Here is an 18,816-nt window from a genome sequence, read left to right on the forward strand (position 1 = left end):
CTGGTTTATCAATAGCCAGTGATAACGTCAGAGCTAGACAGTAAATCAAGAATGGACAGGCCTAGTTTCCATACACCTTTGTCAACCTTTGACACTCCTCTTCATGTCAGTTTCTAAACCGTAGGTTAGTTAGGGCACTGTATAAATGTATTTTAAAGAGGCAGGTAACAATGTTAAATGTTATGTAGGTGAAATCTTGAACACAGGGACTTCAAACCTGTCCTAGTCTACCAAACATCATTCAAACCAAGAGTTAGGAATAACAATGTGATTACAAACGCGAGTAACCTTAATGTGCAATTTTTAATACAAAAGTGAGTAGTGGCTCAGCCTGATCTGAAGGTACCAGAGGCAGACACAGATACAGTGATTGGACGGAGGGCTAGTGGCACTAGCTGCTATCCTCCACCAAGCAGGACAATGTTACAAAACATTTCTAGTGTGACGATCTGATCCGGACTTCCAGGGACAGTCTCGTCCACTCGTGGACAGCACTTCTCAGGCTACGCTTCTAGTGCCGGCGACGGTCATGTCAGGATGCGGTCACTGGAAAAATCAAATTGAGATGACTTCCAGTGATCGCGACCAAGCCATCGCGTTGCACTTACTATAAGCGCACACGAAGGCAGCAATGCATTTGTTTTGAAGCAAGTCGCTGTCGCCGGCCCTATAAGCGCAGCCTTACTCACCAAAGAACTACCCCATGCAGGGTTTATACTCAGAGTGGAACTACAGTATTACACCAACTGCTCCAGCTAGTTTAGAATTTGCTTATCCCTCATAAGAATTATACTCCTTGTGGCCATTGGGCTTCAGCTTTCGATGGGCCTAGTAAAATGCCCAAACGCAGCCCTGCATGTCATACAGAATAGTCAGAAAAGAGAACGTTAAAAAGTACATTTTTCAAATATCTTTGAGCTTTTGAGTCCTTGAGGAATTTCCCATGTGTTCCTCAGCCAGAGATTGCGTTACTTTTTTTCCCCCGATAGAGTATACTCGCACAACTGGCCTAAAATATAACCCCTGGGCACTCGCCCCTCTAATAAAACGCTGGCTCCTACGTATTTATTATCGTGTGTGCACGTCTCTGTCCGGTCTCCTACAGCGATGAATTCATTTACAAAAACAGGGACCGACGTAGCCGGTCTGAACCTTTATGAAGATAAAGATCCAGGTTGAGACCAAAGCGCCGATCGCCGTTTTAGTAAATAAATGAATCCCTGCAGAAGACCTGTGAGCGCATTTTTTTATTAGACCATTTTTACACAGATTCTCTACCTGCCGCACCCAGGTGAGTGATTACAGGAGCCGCGAGTTACTGTCCTTTCGATAAAACATAACTATACATATATTTATATGAAGGCAATATATACACACCAGCTCTGCCTATAGTAGTACAATATAATATATCTTGTATGTATAGTGGTGCACTAGGGTTAATATAGAGATTTAGGAGAGAGAAAAAAAGATAGGGTGACTGCTGCAAGACTGGCAGCAATCTCCCCAGGTAACCCCTTGCAGTGCACTCACCTATAAACTGAGGTTTTTTTGCTTGGGTAAGTGATGTGGGACACCTTAGATGTCCCTTCTTGTGTGCATAGTCATTGATAGGAGATTGTGTTCTGTATCTATACATACACATGTACACTTATGTAGAGAGGCTCTCACATATACTTTGTGTGTCTGTGTGGCGTCGTCCCCCTCCACCCCCGTCGAATCGGTGTGAACTGCAAGAGGCGCAGAGGGAGGTGTGTCTGTGTGTCCCTCCATTCTCTCCCTCCCTCATTCCCCCCCTTCCCTCTATGCTCTCCTCCTCCCCCTCCCCCCCATCCATCCATCCTCTCATCCCATTCTATGTCTGCCTCTCTCTAGTGTAAATAAATGTATGCTGTCTGCTAGTTAAAAAAATAAAAATCTGCACATTTAATATGGTGGGTTTTTTTCCCCCAATTTTTTTTTTTATTAAATCAAGGGTGCGTCTTAGAATCGGAGGAAATAGGGTATTTTGTTTGTATGTATGTCAACCGTATCACCCCAGTTTATTTTATATATTGAGTTTAATAAAAGATTTATTTTAATACCAACCATTATCCATTACTTCTAATGGGTATGTATAACCATTCAAGTTCTTACACTGTGCATCAGTGCGAGTATTGTCTGTCTTTATGATATTACCTTACATCCTATTTATAGGTGAGAGCACTGCAAGGGGTTACTTAGGGAGATTGCTGCCAGTCTTTTTTGCAGCAGTCACCCTGTCTTTTTTCTCTTACATATATGTATATATTTTTTGATCTCCTCCACAGTCATTTTTCCAAGAAATGGCTTGTAAATGAGGAATGATCACTGCACTTTGGGATCACTGCAGGATTTTGTTCATTCGAGGTCCTAAAAAGGACTATGCAATCTACACCCAATGAGATTTGTTGTTGTGATGTTCAGGCTATTTTTGCAAAGCTTGACAAAGTAAATGGTGCTTTTAAGTTTGCTTTGACTTCCTAAATTTGTGCTGCTAGGTGGGACTGCCCCATTATAATCCGTCTGCTGATAATGGCTCGAGTCATACATTGCCAAGAACGGTTTGGCTGGCCTATTTAGCAGAGAGGATTATGCGTTCTACCAAGAGGAAGAAAATGCCAGAAAATAGGACCTAGATTGGTGGGGATTGGGGGGTTTGTTCGAATAATGTGAACCCGCTAATCATAATAAGAGAGGACTATTTTATTGCACAGATTAGTCACCAGGCAGCTGAATGGTTTAGCGTTTTGTAAATAACTTTAATGAGACGCTTTATAATCTCTGAAAAATGAAATCAGTAACTTCCTTTGAAGAAGCGGTGCAGCATTACAAAGAAAAGGAAAAACAGCATTATCACATCAATGTAACCATCAAAGAGGGATTTAGGGATAATGTACACATCTTTTATGAACTATAGCATATTAGAGTTAAGAATAAATGAAAAAAAATGTCTTAATCGTTTCAGATGTCAGCAGAAAGAAGATTTGAAAAAGCCTCAGGATTTAAAAAAAAAAAATGTATTTAAACTTGTTTAATTTTGAGAGCTAATGGCACAAAGAAGCATCATTATCACAATTCTGACTGCCTGGAAAAAACGATTAATCTTCTTCGCCTGTTACAAAAATAATTTATAAGATTTTGAGTCTACATATTAACGCTTTCACTACTTGCTGCACCGAAAGCACATTTTATGTCCACAAGAAGGTACAATACTGAAGTTACGACAAATGCAGCCCTGCTGAGCGAGGGTTGGCCATCCAGGCCGCGAGGGTCGGCCGGTCAGCCATCCAGGCCGGCGAGGGTCAGCCATCCATCCAGGCCGGCGAGGGTCGGTCGGTTAGCCATCCATGCCGGCGAGGGTCAGCAATCAAGGCCGGCGAGGGTCAGCCATAAATCCAGGCCGGCGAGGGTCAGCCGTCCATCCAGGCCGGCGAGGGTCAGCCGTCCATCCAGGCCGGCGAGGGTCAGCCGTCCATCCAGGCCGGCGAGGGTCAGCCGTCCATCCAGGCCGGCGAGGGTCAGCCGTCCATCCAGGCCGGCGAGGGTCAGCCGTCCATCCAGGCCGGCGAGGGTCAGCCATCCCATCCAGGCCGGCGAGGGTCAGCCATCCCATCCAGGCCGGCGAGAGTCAGCCATCCATCCAGGCCGGCGAGGGTCAGCCATCCATCCAGGCCGGCGAGGGTCAGCCATCCATCCAGGCCGGCGAGGGTCAGCCATCCATCCAGGCCGGCGAGGGTCAGCCATCCTCCAGGTCGGCGAGGTTCATCCATCCTCCAGGCCGGCGAGGTTCATCCATCCTCCAGGCCGGCGAGGGTCATCCATCCTCCAGGCCGGCGAGGTTCATCCATCCTCCAGGCCGGCGAGGGTCATCCATCCAGGCCGGAGAGGGTCATCCATCCAGGCCGGCGAGGGTCAGCCATCCAGGCCGGCGAAGTCCGTAAGAAAGTTGTTGCAAACATGCATCTGAAAAGTCTGGAGAGTGGGGATTCATTGGTGCTTATTCCATGAAACACCCGGAAGATTGGTTGTTCAACAATTTAAACATCTGTGTTAAGTAAATCACTTTGGCTATTCAATGTCAATTCAACTAAACGTAAAAGTACAATCCCATTTGCTTTTTTTTTTTTGCACTGCCTTTAGTTCTCTCTCTCACAAAGCCGCAGTATTTTTCTATCCTGTAGGCAGGGGACGACTCAAAGACGATGATTTTCTGAACTGTTTTTAGAACTTGCCCCTAATCAAGGTAGCATTGCAGTCTCTCCTCCAATACTAACTCATAACTAGCTCCAAACTAATGCAGCAGGTAATGCATATTTCAGATTTGTTTGTATGCCTTTCATATCGGCTTCCCAGGGAGCACATTTCCACAGTAGTACAGTACTGTGCTGTGCTGTGTTACTAATCTTGAAACTTTTACACGGACAATAAAACCTCCATTTGCTTGGCCCTGAAGAATGACTTCCTTGTAACACCGTTGGAAGGATAAAAAGCACTTCTGTGAGCAATGCGTATGCCCTCTGGATGTATTTGTAAATGTGGCTCAGATTACATGGACACAGAAAATAATAAGGTATGTGGAAGCCCAAGAGAAAGGAAAGTGCTTGCTGATAATGGCTCTTCCGTAGCAACGTCTCCTTGGTGCAGATGGTCCCCAGCTCATCACGCAGAAGCATAACAAGACCCCAGGCACTCCGCAACTAAAATAAAGGGCTATGTTTCAGGCATGTCAGCCTGCTACAGGTGGGACTTGCTTAACTAAAGCACTCAGGGCATCAGCCTTTCTACAAGTGAGAATATAATGAAAGGCCAAAGTTAAAATACGGGCTGTGAAATTGCTCAGGTAGTGGTTAGAACCCAAACACCGATTAACTTGCAAGCAGTTCCCAAATGTTGCTTGCACACGATCCTTCGAGGTCCGTAGACAATTCATGTGCAAACGTGACACGCGAGGTTGAATAAAACCTGTCCATTCAAAATATACTGTTGACGTGCTATTATAGGACCTGCATCTAGTTATCTGAATTTCATAGTGCACGGATTTCCTTATATCGTCAAATACATTTGTTCAAGTGTCCCCTTCATGAAGTTCCTGATGGAAACAAGCGCTTATGACCCGGGTACCAGTACAGGTAGACCTCGCTATCCAACGTTTCACTTTACAACGAACGGCATATCCAACGCGTTGCAATGCAACCCTATGGGCCAATTTTCAACGCCGGAATGCGTTGTCCGACGCTCACCGCCACGGGACTCGCTTTACAACAGTTTCACTATCCAACGCTACTTCCAGAACGGGTTCCGTTGGGTAACCGAGGACTGTCTGTATCGTCACTATTCTGACATCATTACACTGCTTGTACCTTACGGTGTCATTTAAGTTTCACAGCCAATTTGTGGTCTGATATCAGACAGAGCCGTCAATTCCCCAACTATTTTTGACAAGCCAAATTAGTCGCTTTACTGTAGTTCAGTATTATTTGAGAAGAGCCCTACAACCAATGGAAGCACTAAATACCTCAATTGTGTATTTTAAAATCGAATTTGAAGCCCATATGAATAAAGATATCATATTTTATATAAATTAGTTAAAAAAAAATTATACAAATATTTTTTTTTGTAGGCCTAAATATTATAAATAGTCTGGAACACAAAACATGGCACTCAGGCAGTGTGAACACTGGAAACTTTAATCCCCCCAAGTGGTTTGCCATTACACTTGGTGTTAGTGTCCTTATAATCTTAGACCTTCATCTCCCAACCCAGACTGTGCACTTAATTATAATTGCAGCGATGAATACAGAGAAATCTTATTAGCAGACACCAAAACAGCATTATGCTGTGCTTTTCCAAAAAATAAATACCGCAGCAGATAATTGCTAACACCGTTCCGTACGAGCTGTGTTTGTGATTGGTTTTGTGAATAATCTGTTTTATGAACCCTGCGTCTTTATTGGCTCTGAGGATTCATGTATGACTGTATTGCTCTACAGAATGTGGTTACCATACATTATAAGGCACATTTTATGAGCTACACTACTGTAAACTCGTCTGTTGTATAAAACTGCTAGGAAAATTATGGGTAGAGATTAGCTTCCGGTATAATGTTACAAGTAGGCAGTACCAGCACAGATGGTCAGACCCCTCTTTGCTTTCTCTCATATAAATAGACCTTTGCATTGTAAACACACTATATCTAATTAATCAAATTGGCAAAATGTGGCTCAGTGCATTGCGTTAAAGCTAAATCAGGAAGGGATTCTACTCCTGCAGCAGCAGAGGCCAGTGCGTATCAGGCATTAGAAGAATACTACGGTATATGCCCAAAAAAATATGAAATACACTCCTGTACATACAAATACATGAAATATCAAAATCCCTAATAAATGACTATTATAAAAGAGTTAGAGTGATTTTGGACCAGGAAAATAGGTCTGGATGAATAGTTTTTCGCAATGGTGCAGAAGGCTGTTGGCATTTTTGCCAAATCTAATCAGAAAAATGAAAGCGGATGAACAATTTCACAAACTTGGGAAAGGATAAATTCTGTTTTATTTTCATTTGGAATGGTGACGGAAGAAGCTAAAATTCTCTTATAAATTGCATTGGACCTTTTGAGGATCTTCTGGACACATACACACACACACACACACACACACTAATTATTATCCTTTATTTGTAAAGTGCCAACATATTCAGCCGTTCGGTACAATGGGGGTACAGAGTGACATCTATCATATAAACTGAATAACAGACAAGCGCAAATAGATAGACGGTAATGAGGTCCCTGCTCCTGAGAGCTTACACACTACAGCAGGGTGGGTAACTCCAGTCCTCAAGTGCTACCAACAGGGCAGGATTTCCCTTCAGCACAGGCAGTGCAGTCTTTGACTGAGCCACCTGTGGAGAAGCAGGGAAATCCTGACCTGTTGGTGGCCCTTGAGGACTGGAGTTGCCCTCCCCTGCTCTAGACTGAGGATACACAAAGATGTAGAGCTCTATTCTCATTCACTCATAATTGTGCCACCACCGCTCATTCCCCAACTCACTGAAGACTCATCGCACAGTCTGTAAGACAGGAAGTTTTAACATTTTCATGATACACAATCTAGCATCAATGATTAATAGAGATATGTTGGTTTGTCCTGATATTGGAAAAATAAATCCCTGTGTGCTCCATTCTGAAGCAATGTAGCAAAGTGCTGCCGTCCATTTAATGATGGAACGACCTTTATCCCACAGCACTTTATCAGCCGAGGCAAGTCTGGCAGACAAGAAGTTAATATTGACATTGCAAAGGCAGGACAAAGAAAAGGAAAAATATATCACTGCAGTGCAGCCCGCTTACATGGAAAGCCTGGTTACCACAATAAAACATCATTACATTAGGGATTACCTCTACCCTATATAGCAAGAGCCAAGCTCCCTCCTTTAGCGTGACTGAAAGTCCATGGGTGTATGTACCCATCCTCACCATACATGTTTAAGGCTACAGAAAATCAGTCGCACCAATTTCTCCAAAGAAATAGAGAATTAAGCACCCAACATACTTACTCCGGCACATAAAACTCCCCACAAAAGCTCAGTAATAAGATGTAATATCATTCTGATAGAAAAGATCAGACCGCTCCACTGCAAGCCAAGAAGAAAACCTATTTTCCCATTAAACAGCTAATTAGTCATTTACATAAAAAGTGAAGTACACTAGGTAGGAAGCAAAGGGGACACACTTCCAGGTAACACACATTCTGTCATTATCACTTTCCTGGAAGTACTACCAAGCAAACCACACAAGCAAACAGGAGAGCACCCACCGGCGGCAATATACAGAGTGCTAAGCAGCAACCAGAGCCAATATAAAGCGCCAAGCTGCCACCAGTGGCAATATACAGAGCGCCAAGCAGTAATATGCAGAACGCAAAGCGGCCATTATCCATGGATACGGAAAAGACTAAATCCATATTTACCGGTACCCAACAGATTCAACTTCAACTGGACGGCAACTCAATCGAGCGAGTGGACTCATTCAAATACCTAGGGTCTGTTATTGATAGCCAAAGCATAGCAGCTACGAACGAAATCAAAAGCCGCATCAGTAGCACCACTGCAGCGTTCGCTTGTGGAACCTACAGGACGTGACAAAAAAGTAACAAAAAAATTTGCATTTGACGCCTCAATACGCACCATTTTACTGTATGGCTCAGAAACAGGGACACTACTCAAAAGCGATATGTACTACTTGAACTATTCCAACTAAAATGTCTACGTAACATATTCCAGATTACGCTACGAGACCGATGGAAAAATGAAGATGTACGGTTAGCCTGTCAAAACCAATCCACAATCGACCGGTACATTAAGCGACAAAGACTTGGGTGGTTTGGCCACGTCTGCCATATGGACATCACCAGCCTACCAAACCAGCGCCTCAACACCACACGACCCATAAGCTGGAAAGTGAACCGAAATGCTCCAAAGAAATGTGGTCGAGCCAGGTGGCGCAAGATCTCAAACCGCTCCACTTCACAGTAACCGGAGCCCAAAAAGCCGCCCTAAATCAAGATCAATGGCGCGGAATCACTAGAGACGAATTGAACATCCTGCAGCTGGCCTCCACAACGCATCGCTCCTTACCTTATAAAAAAATTAAGCAATGTCGTTTACAGAGTATATACCATATATACACCATAAGCGGCCACCAGAGCCAATATACAGAGCGCCAAGCAGCCATATATAAAGCACAAGCTTGTCATTAACACTTGCAGGGCTTCAATGAAACTGCACAGTTCGAAAATGCTATTTAATAACAGAGCTCGACTAATTATCCTAGCACTTATTTTCATATTCAACTATTCCAAATGGATCAAAATTTCTCATACCATATTAAAGTTAAATGAAATATCAACAACAATTAACCATTTTCTTTTGACACTATGGTAATGGGAACATACACTGATCAAAAGTCCAGAGCTGTTACACATCGCATGTTACACCAGAGTTAAACCATAGATGTTTTTTTAATACATAACCTCTGAGCTCACAAGAACACCATCAAAAGAACCCCCTGAGAGAACAATATTATACGCCCATTTCTTTTTGTCTTAATAGAAATGTATTTACCTGCAATATAATTAGAGGCACGTTACACATGTGAATCAGTGGGAGTTGTTCCAAGCTGCAGACAGAGACAGGTGGAATTGCATATGATTCCACTCATTATCAAGAAGACATTTAGGGAAGTCAATAAAGCATAGCACTGCTCGTCTGTCTGTAAGTTACTGGACATGCTTATGTAACATTGCTAAAGAGATTCAACAACCGTTCGTTTTAATAACTGCACTGCAAGGTAAAAAGGGGGAGGGGGAGGGGTAGTGCAAGTCCAGAGAGATCTCCTGCCGGTTAGGAAATTGTACGATTGTAGTGACAGGTACAAATTCGCACATACTTTCAGATTTCACACTTCGGTTTTAATGATGAAACACAGCAAATGTGTGCGATGTAAACTTTTGCACACACAATATTTTCAGAGTCTGTGATATGTTGCCCTAACAATGAATTTCCGTTTAAAAAAACAAAAACAACAGTTAGTACAGGCATATATATTACCATTGTTTTATAGCCATTTCCTAATGTTTGCTTGAAACACACAGATGAAAGTGTGGTACATTTTGCATTTCGGTCTCATGCATCAAAGGTGATGGCTATCAAGGGTTAGCACCGGAGGCGTCACTTGTCAATGGAGCAAGAGTGAGCTCTTCCTCAGGTAGTACGAAGATCTCAAAAATATGGGGGGCATGGACATCTCTTCCTCAGGTACTGCGATACAGACAGGCCGTGATCTGGGACATCTCTTCCTCAGGTACTGCGATACAGACAGGCCGAGATCTGGGACATCTCTTCCTCAGGTACTGCGATACAGACAGGCCGAGATCTGGGACATCTCTTCCTCAGGTACTGCGATACAGACAGGCCGAGATCTGGGACATCTCTTCCTCAGGTACTGCGATACAGACAGGCCGAGATCTGGGACATCTCTTCCTCAGGTACTGCGATACAGACAGGCCGAGATCTGGGACATCTCTTCCTCAGGTACTGCGATACAGACAGGCCGAGATCTGGGACATCTCTTCCTCAGGTACTGCGATACAGACAGGCCGAGATCTGGGACATCTCTTCCTCAGGTACTGCGATACAGACAGGCCGAGATCTGGGACATCTCTTCCTCAGGTACTGCGATACAGACAGGCCGAGATCTGGGACATCTCTTCCTCAGGTACTGCGATACAGACAGGCCGAGATCTGGGACATCTCTTCCTCAGGTACTGCGATACAGACAGGCCGAGATCTGGGACATCTCTTCCTCAGGTACTGCGATACAGACAGGCCGATATCTGGGACATCTCTTCCTCAGGTACTGCGATACAGACAGGCCGATATCTGGGACATCTCTTCCTCAGGTACTGCGATACAGACAGGCCGAGATCTGGGACATCTCTTCCTCAGGTACTGCGATACAGACAGGCCGAGATCTGGGACATCTCTTCCTCAGGTACTGCGATACAGACAGGCCGAGATCTGGGACATCTCTTCCTCAGGTACTGCGATACAGACAGGCCGTGATCTGGGACATCTCTTCCTCAGGTACTGCGATACAGACAGGCCGTGATCTGGGACATCTCTTCCTCAGGTACTGCGATACAGACAGGCCGAGATCTGGGACATCTCTTCCTCAGGTACTGCGATACAGACAGGCCGAGATCTGGGACATCTCTTCCTCAGGTACTGCGATACAGACAGGCCGAGATCTGGGACATCTCTTCCTCAGGTACTGCGATACAGACAGGCCGAGATCTGGGACATCTCTTCCTCAGGTACTGCGATACAGACAGGCCGAGATCTGGGACATCCCTTCCTCAGGTACTGCGATACAGACAGGCCGAGATCTGGGACATCTCTTCCTCAGGTACTGCGATACAGACAGGCCGAGATCTGGGACATCTCTTCCTCAGGTACTGCGATACAGACAGGCCGATATCTGGGACATCTCTTCCTCAGGTACTGCGATACAGACAGGCCGAGATCTGGGACATCTCTTCCTCAGGTACTGCGATACAGACAGGCCGAGATCTGGGACATCTCTTCCTCAGGTACAGCGATACAGACAGGCCGAGATCTGGGACATCTCTTCCTCAGGTACTGCGATACAGACAGGCCGAGATCTGGGACATCTCTTCCTCAGGTACTGCGATACAGACAGGCCGAGATCTGGGACATCTCTTCCTCAGGTACTGCGATACAGACAGGCCGAGATCTGGGACATCTCTTCCTCAGGTACTGCGATACAGACAGGCCGATATCTGGGACATCTCTTCCTCAGGTACTGCGATACAGACAGGCCGATATCTGGGACATCTCTTCCTCAGGTACTGCGATACAGACAGGCCGAGATCTGGGACATCTCTTCCTCAGGTACTGCGATACAGACAGGCCGAGATCTGGGACATCTCTTCCTCAGGTACTGCGATACAGACAGGCCGAGATCTGGGACATCTCTTCCTCAGGTACTGCGATACAGACAGGCCGAGATCTGGGACATCTCTTCCTCAGGTACTGCGATACAGACAGGCCGAGATCTGGGACATCTCTTCCTCAGGTACTGCGATACAGACAGGCCGAGATCTGGGACATCTCTTCCTCAGGTACTGCGATACAGACAGGCCGAGATCTGGGACATCTCTTCCTCAGGTACTGCGATACAGACAGGCCGAGATCTGGGACATCTCTTCCTCAGGTACTGCGATACAGACAGGCCGAGATCTGGGACATCTCTTCCTCAGGTACTGCGATACAGACAGGCCGAGATCTGGGACATCTCTTCCTCAGGTACTGCGATACAGACAGGCCGAGACCTGGGACATCTCTTCCTCAGGTACTGCGATACAGACAGGCCGAGATCTGGGACATCCCTTCCTCAGGTACTGCGATACAGACAGGCCGAGATCTGGGACATCTCTTCCTCAGGTACTGCGATACAGACAGGCCGAGATCTGGGACATCTCTTCCTCAGGTACTGCGATACAGACAGGCCGAGATCTGGGACATCTCTTCCTCAGGTACTGCGATACAGACAGGCCGAGATCTGGGACATCTCTTCCTCAGGCACTGCGATACAGACAGGCCGTGATCTGGGACATTGACAGCCACAGAGCTCAGGGAATCTATTAATTTGGCCCCATTTCCCCCCGCCCCCCCCCCCCCCCCCCCCCACTTACAAAATATCCGTGGGGAAGAGCAGAAGGATTATGGCAAGAGCTTTGTTAGTGGTTTTTTTTGTTTTTTTATTGACCGACCACATGAATATTCACAAGGCTGCTTCAGGATTCATAAAGTAAGAAATGTTCAGCTTTTCATAGGAAAACGCTCTCCAACTGGGACTAAGCAATGATTTTTTTTCTGCTGTTAGAATAGAAACAGGCTTTATTCAAGGGACAGCAGCTTTTCCAGACCATTTTATTAGAGGTAGGTCAGAAAAGGAGAAAGCGCAGGCTTAGTTATCACGGTGAATATTCACAATCAGGCTGCACAGAAACTAGTACATTGAAACAGCACCCAGGAAGCCTGCTCTTAAACGGCTGTTCTATTTTGTGTGTCGTTCGCAAGTGACTGTCATTTAAGCTTTTTATAGATAAAAAGGGTCAAGAAGCAAAACATGTACAGCACTATTGTGTGATCTGAATGTAATATATAAATGTGTGCATGCACACGTACACACTTGTTTATAGAAATGTCTCACTTATGTTATGCTATGCACTAATAACGGCGTCTACTACAGTAAAAAGCAGTTCTTCTATTGATGAAGTGTCCAATTTAAGTTACGTTAGACTCTGTATTTAAATGAAGAATGTACAGCTCAACCCCCTTATAACGCTGTGCTTTGGGTCTAAAGAATCACATTGTGCTATAAGTGGATCACGTTAGAAATAATGTACAATTGTATGCATTGTACAATAAAGTATTTAAGATACCAATAATCGTGTTGTAAAGAATTCGTAAATACAAAAATTGGGAGCCATGCTTGCATCGCGTTATAGGCGGATTCGCGTTGTAGCGGATCGCATTGTAACGGGTTTCCAATCCAAAACATGCAAATATAAATGTATAAATGTATTAAGTATATTTTGCCATACCATGTTCCCAGGACATACTTCAAACCGAGAGGTAACCGTCAATGTATTACTTCCTGGTAAAACATTTTATAAATAAAATACTTGTATCCAAATAAACAAAGGATTAAATAGTAAACCGTCTAACACGGTTGTCCCTCTTGCATTAATGGGATTTTAAAGGCATGATAACCACCTCTAAATGTGTAATAATAAAAGTACCTTACAAATACAAAGAGCAATTTTCAAATTTAAACAAAAGCTCCAACCACAGAAAACACCACAGCTATGATACACAATCGGTATAAACACTGATCTGTACAACACATGGAAATAAACCTCAACGTACAGAATCCATCAGCTAAACAAGTTAACATGATCAGCTTTCTAACTATGGGGACAATGTATGCCAACGGAGCATTCAAATGAGAAAGAAGAAATGCAGAATACATACCGCAACTGTCACCAAATGCACAGGGGGAAAACTCCTAAACTGAGAAACAACACACTGCAGGAGGAACGCTGGTTTCAACTCCAAATCAGCAACAATAAAACGGTCAGTCATCAGGAGCATCTTAAGCCTCTCAGAGCAAGTAAAATACACTACATCAACAAGATGTCGCCATAATGTTTGGTCAGAACCTAATATACATCAATCATAGCTGAGAAACACAAATGTCAGATCCTTGAAAACAAAATACAACAACTTCTTATACGTTTTATCACATCCATTTAGGCCTTTTAATGCAGATCCTCTCTAGGCGGTATATGGTTTTCCTAGTCATACAGATTATAGAGACGTACTTTGTTTCCTGTGTTCAGACAACACGTTTTCATTTTTAAAGGTACAGAGAGAGGGTTTAAAAAAATACAATCCAACTGCATTGTCGCTGACAGTATTTGTTCTCATCTAAGGTTTCAATCCTCCTCATTGTAACTGTGACACAGAATCACCTCATCAAGGAGGCTGCTCCGGTGTGTTCCAGCAGGGTCCCTTTCCTCACTTACGTTTAACTGTAATTGGATTATGATGAATAGCACAACATTTCCCAGCTTCTAAAAGGTATAATTCAGTTACACTCAATTCAAGCTAGAGTCTCATTCCTTGGCTGTAACATATGATTACAGAATTTCTGGGCTCTATGAACAGAGACAGCCGGCATTTTACAGTTTAATAAGAAAACAATCAGCTGAGCTGAAGGTTTTTAAATTGTGATCTATATCCTAACCCAAAAGTATTAAAGCGTAATGTGCTAAAGCAAGTTGTGCTATCTACGTGCGGCACGCTGGGGATGGGAAGGCTGCCATGCGTTTTCTGACAATTATGCATCTCCTCCGGAGGGAAACAGTCTCTTTAGAAACAGTCTTCCTAAATGTTTAATGGAATAAGTAAATAACATTTCCATACACTGGAGGAGTTTTGAAAATGGATAACATGTACAATTCTTCAAAGACAAGGCACAAACACACAAAAACGACACATCGCACAAAGTAACACGCTATGAGAAGCCAAATGACATTGAGTATTGAGCAGAATGTATTTTATTGGGAGATTTGCACTGTAGACGAAAATCAGAATAATCATTCTTGATACATTGCAAAGTAGGTGGCATTGGTCCTCAACTGTGCCACTCGGGCTCTGAGCAGGTATGTGGGCACTGCAGGTGAGGATGCAGTATCATAGCAGTACCGCACACACTATCCATAGGCACACAATGACAAAGCAGCTAGCTAGAACACAAATGCAAAGCTGTGATGTGACTATCGTACTAAACAAGTTTCCAGGCAGACCAGCACTAAAACGTAATAGCAACTGTATTGAATATACATGGTGAATCAGCATTACCATCAGCCCCTCTATATCCCAGTGTGAGGCTGTGTGCTACCACCTCAAACCAAATATACAATCGATACAGTAGTAAATTCTTAATGCAAGAACTATCCTTACACTGTTTCTCTTCACGTCTGTACATTTTCTGTTTATGTTATGTAGGATGACACTGTTCACTGGAAGTTTGATACCGCCTCGTGAGTTTACTCTTTATCGTTACTGATGTCAGCAAGTGTGCCCCACAAAGCGAGCTTGGGACGTTTCAAAGTATAACATACAAATATCTCTAGAAAGAGAATTCACGTGTTGGTCTATTATGGGTGATCACAACCTGCTCCACACAGACACTCCTTCAGGTTGTCCCACAGGTTGTGTTGCCTGTAAAACTTGTTTGAATATATGACAATACAAGATTTTAAGACCCCACACCTCTAACACTTTGGAAGCAAAGAATCCCAACACTGATGGAGAACATTACAATAGGTCAAACGTTGATAACTGGCATGGTCGTTCTCTATAACACATTGCATACATTGCAGCCACTAATTACCAACAGCAGTTTTATTCTGCTCTACAAAATGGTGCTAGGACTAAAGTATGATACTGCATAAAATTAAACAATAGCTACACAAAGTCACAAGTATAAAGAACATACAGAATAAGCTTCTAACGGACAATAAACAAGCCATACAAAAAGAGGGAACATCATAAAATGAAAGCTTGCAAGCAACATGAAACATAACTCTTTGAATGCACTTAAAAATCAACATTTTGCAATAAAACCCAAATCAGAAGTGAAAGACTTTCGCATTTCTACAAGACCTCACCATTTGCACCAAAGCGGATTCCTTTTTTCTGCATCCCCTCTGCCCCTCCACATTGTGCACACAAACATCACTGAGTAGATACCTGAGTTCCCAGCTCTATTCATTGTACATCTCAGCACAGTGTGTCCTGCAGCAACGTGAGACGCTCACTGGAGTCTCAGGGACACCATCTGGCAGACCTGCTGGGAGGCTGCACTGCGCAGGCGCGAGAACAACAAATCCCTATTCATCGAGAGGGGCTCGAAAGAAGGCAGAGTCCAAACCAACAGAGCCTGGACCAGGGAGAGGGGGCTGCACACACCAATATGCAAGCTTGCTACAGAGACACCGTCTCCATAACACTGATGCACGTGCGTGTGTGTGTGTTACAGAGACCCACCGACGCACGTGTGTGTGTTACAGAGACCCACCGATGCACATGTGTGTGTTACAGAGACCCACCGATGCACATGCGTGTGATACAGAGACCCACGTGTGTGTGTTACAGTGACCCACCGATGCATATGCGTGTGTGTGTTAGGCTGAGTCCCCGCTGGCGCTGAGCGGGCGGCACTTGGAGCGGTTACATGTGTGTGTGTGTATATATATATATATATATACACACACACACGTTCCCACGCGCGCAAATACGTGGGCACACACGCTCGGCACACTTGTAAATAAAATTTTTAAACTTTCCCGCTTGCTCGATAGCCCGCAAGTGCGCCCCCTCGTCCTCCCCCCCGCAAGTTGCAGGACACCCGGCGCTCATGCTCTAAGCATGAGCGCGCTCAGCGCCAGCGGGGACTCAGCCTTACAGTGACCCACCGATGCACGTGCGCGTGTTACAGAGACCCACCGATGCACGTGCGCTTGTTACAGAGACCCACCGATGCATGTGCGCGTGTTACAGAGACCCACCGATGCATGTGCGCGTGTTACAGAGACCCACCGATGCACGTGTTACAGAGACCCACCGATGCACGTGCGCGTGTTACAGAGACCCACCGATGCACGTGCGCGTGTTAGAGACCCACCGATGCACGTGCGCGTGTTACAGAGACCCACCGATGCACGCGTGCGTGTTACAGTGACCCACCGATGCACGTGCGCGTGTTACAGAGACCCACCGATGCACGTGCGTCTATTACAGTGACCCACCAATGCACGTGCGCGTGTTACAGAGACCCACCGATGCACGTGCGCGTGTTACAGAGACCCAACTATGCACGTGTGCGTGTTACAGAGACCAACCGATGCACGCGTGTTACAGAGACCCACCGATGCACGTGCGCGTGTTACAGAGACCCACCGATGCACGTGCGCGTGTTACAGAGACCAACCAATGCACGCGTGTTACAGAGACCCACCGATGCACGTGCGCGTGTTACAGAGACCCACCGATGCACGTGCGCGTGTTACAGAGACCCACCGATGCACGTGCGCGTGTTACAGAGACCCACCGATGTACGTGCGCGTGTTACAGAGACCCACCGATGCACATGCGCGTGTTACAGAGACCCACCGATGCACGTGCGCGTGTTACAGAGACCCACCGATGCACGTGTTACAGGGACCCTCCCCCCACTCCAACACAGATTCATGTATCAGAGGTCCCACTCCCACTAATCGAAATCCTAAAACTGATTTTTTTTTTTTTTACAATCATACATCCGTCACTATGTGTCCGTACATCTGTGTGTGTATACAAGGGCACACTACTACAACAACACACACCACTACTTCTACTACACACGAGCACTCCATCACCACTACCACCATCAACACTACTACACACACAGGAGCACTCCATCATCATCATCATCACCACACAAACGCACACACGCCATCATCATCACCACCACCACTACTACACACAGGAGCACTCCATCACCACTACCACACACACACACACACACAAGAGCACTCCATCATCATCACCACACAAACGCACACACGCCATCATCACCACCACTACACACAGGAGCACTCCATGATCATGATCATCACCACCACACACACCATCCTTAATAATACTACTACTACTACTGCTACCACACACCATCACTACTACACACACCTCCATCACCACTACACACAGGAGCACTCCATCATCACTACTACTATTACCACACACATCATCATCACTACACACAGGAGCACTTAATCCCACACACACCATCACTACTACCACACCAGACACTCCATGACCACAACCACTACTATACCGCCATCACCACTACATACAGGAGCACTCCATCATCACTACTACGACACACACACCATCATCACTACAGACACACACGAGCAATCCATTACTACTACACACACCATCACCACTACTACTACTACACACCAACACCACCATTACACACAGCACTCCATTACTACTACACACCCATCACAACTACACACATACCATCACTACTACTATACACACACACACACGAGCACTCCATTACTACCCGCACCCCCATCACCACCACTACACATACACCATCACCACACACAACATCACGACTACTAATACTAAACGCGCGCACATACATACATACATACATATATATATATATATATATATATATATATATATATACACACACACACACACACAGGGGTACCCCAGCACTACTAAACACACAGGGGCACACTAACACAACACACACAGTGTCTACACACAGTGTCGCATCCCTCACACACACGGTGCCGCTGTGTGACCCGGGGAAGGGGGGGTGTTAGTTACACATGATAGCGGTGACCTCTCTCCCCCACCCCCCCGGTCTCATTACCGGCTCCCGGGATGCTCCGCTCCTCCCGCCGCCTCCTTATCCTCCTCACACACCGAGCAGGGCGCGAGCCCAGCCGCACGTCACCGCGCCGCCCGCGCTCATTGGCCGAGGCCGCCACAATCAGAACAAGCCGAGCCCCGCCCCCCTCCTGCACCTGAGGGGAGCGCGCTGGAGAAGGAGCACGAGCTGGGGGCCGCGTGCACGGGAGCCTG

General features: G+C 45.4%; 1 protein-coding gene across 6 annotated transcripts in view; it reads right to left on the reverse strand.

Annotated features, from left to right (window-relative positions):
- Positions 1-18,752, reverse strand: part of STRBP (spermatid perinuclear RNA binding protein) — a 128,535-nt gene extending 109,783 nt beyond the window's left edge. For 3 of the 6 annotated variants that reach the window (XM_075579359.1, XM_075579361.1, XM_075579360.1), the window contains exon 1: positions 18,605-18,752. The gene's annotated coding sequence lies outside the window, so the exon portion shown is untranslated. Of the gene's footprint in view, positions 1-15,836; positions 16,020-18,604 lie in introns of those variants that run through there. The other 3 variants (XM_075579355.1, XM_075579358.1, XM_075579356.1) reach the window with 3 other exon arrangements.
- Between the last annotated feature and the right edge of the window lie 64 nt (positions 18,753-18,816).

Source organism: Ascaphus truei, chromosome 21 (genome assembly GCF_040206685.1).
Source record: "Ascaphus truei isolate aAscTru1 chromosome 21, aAscTru1.hap1, whole genome shotgun sequence".
Taxonomy (NCBI): domain Eukaryota; kingdom Metazoa; phylum Chordata; class Amphibia; order Anura; family Ascaphidae; genus Ascaphus; species Ascaphus truei.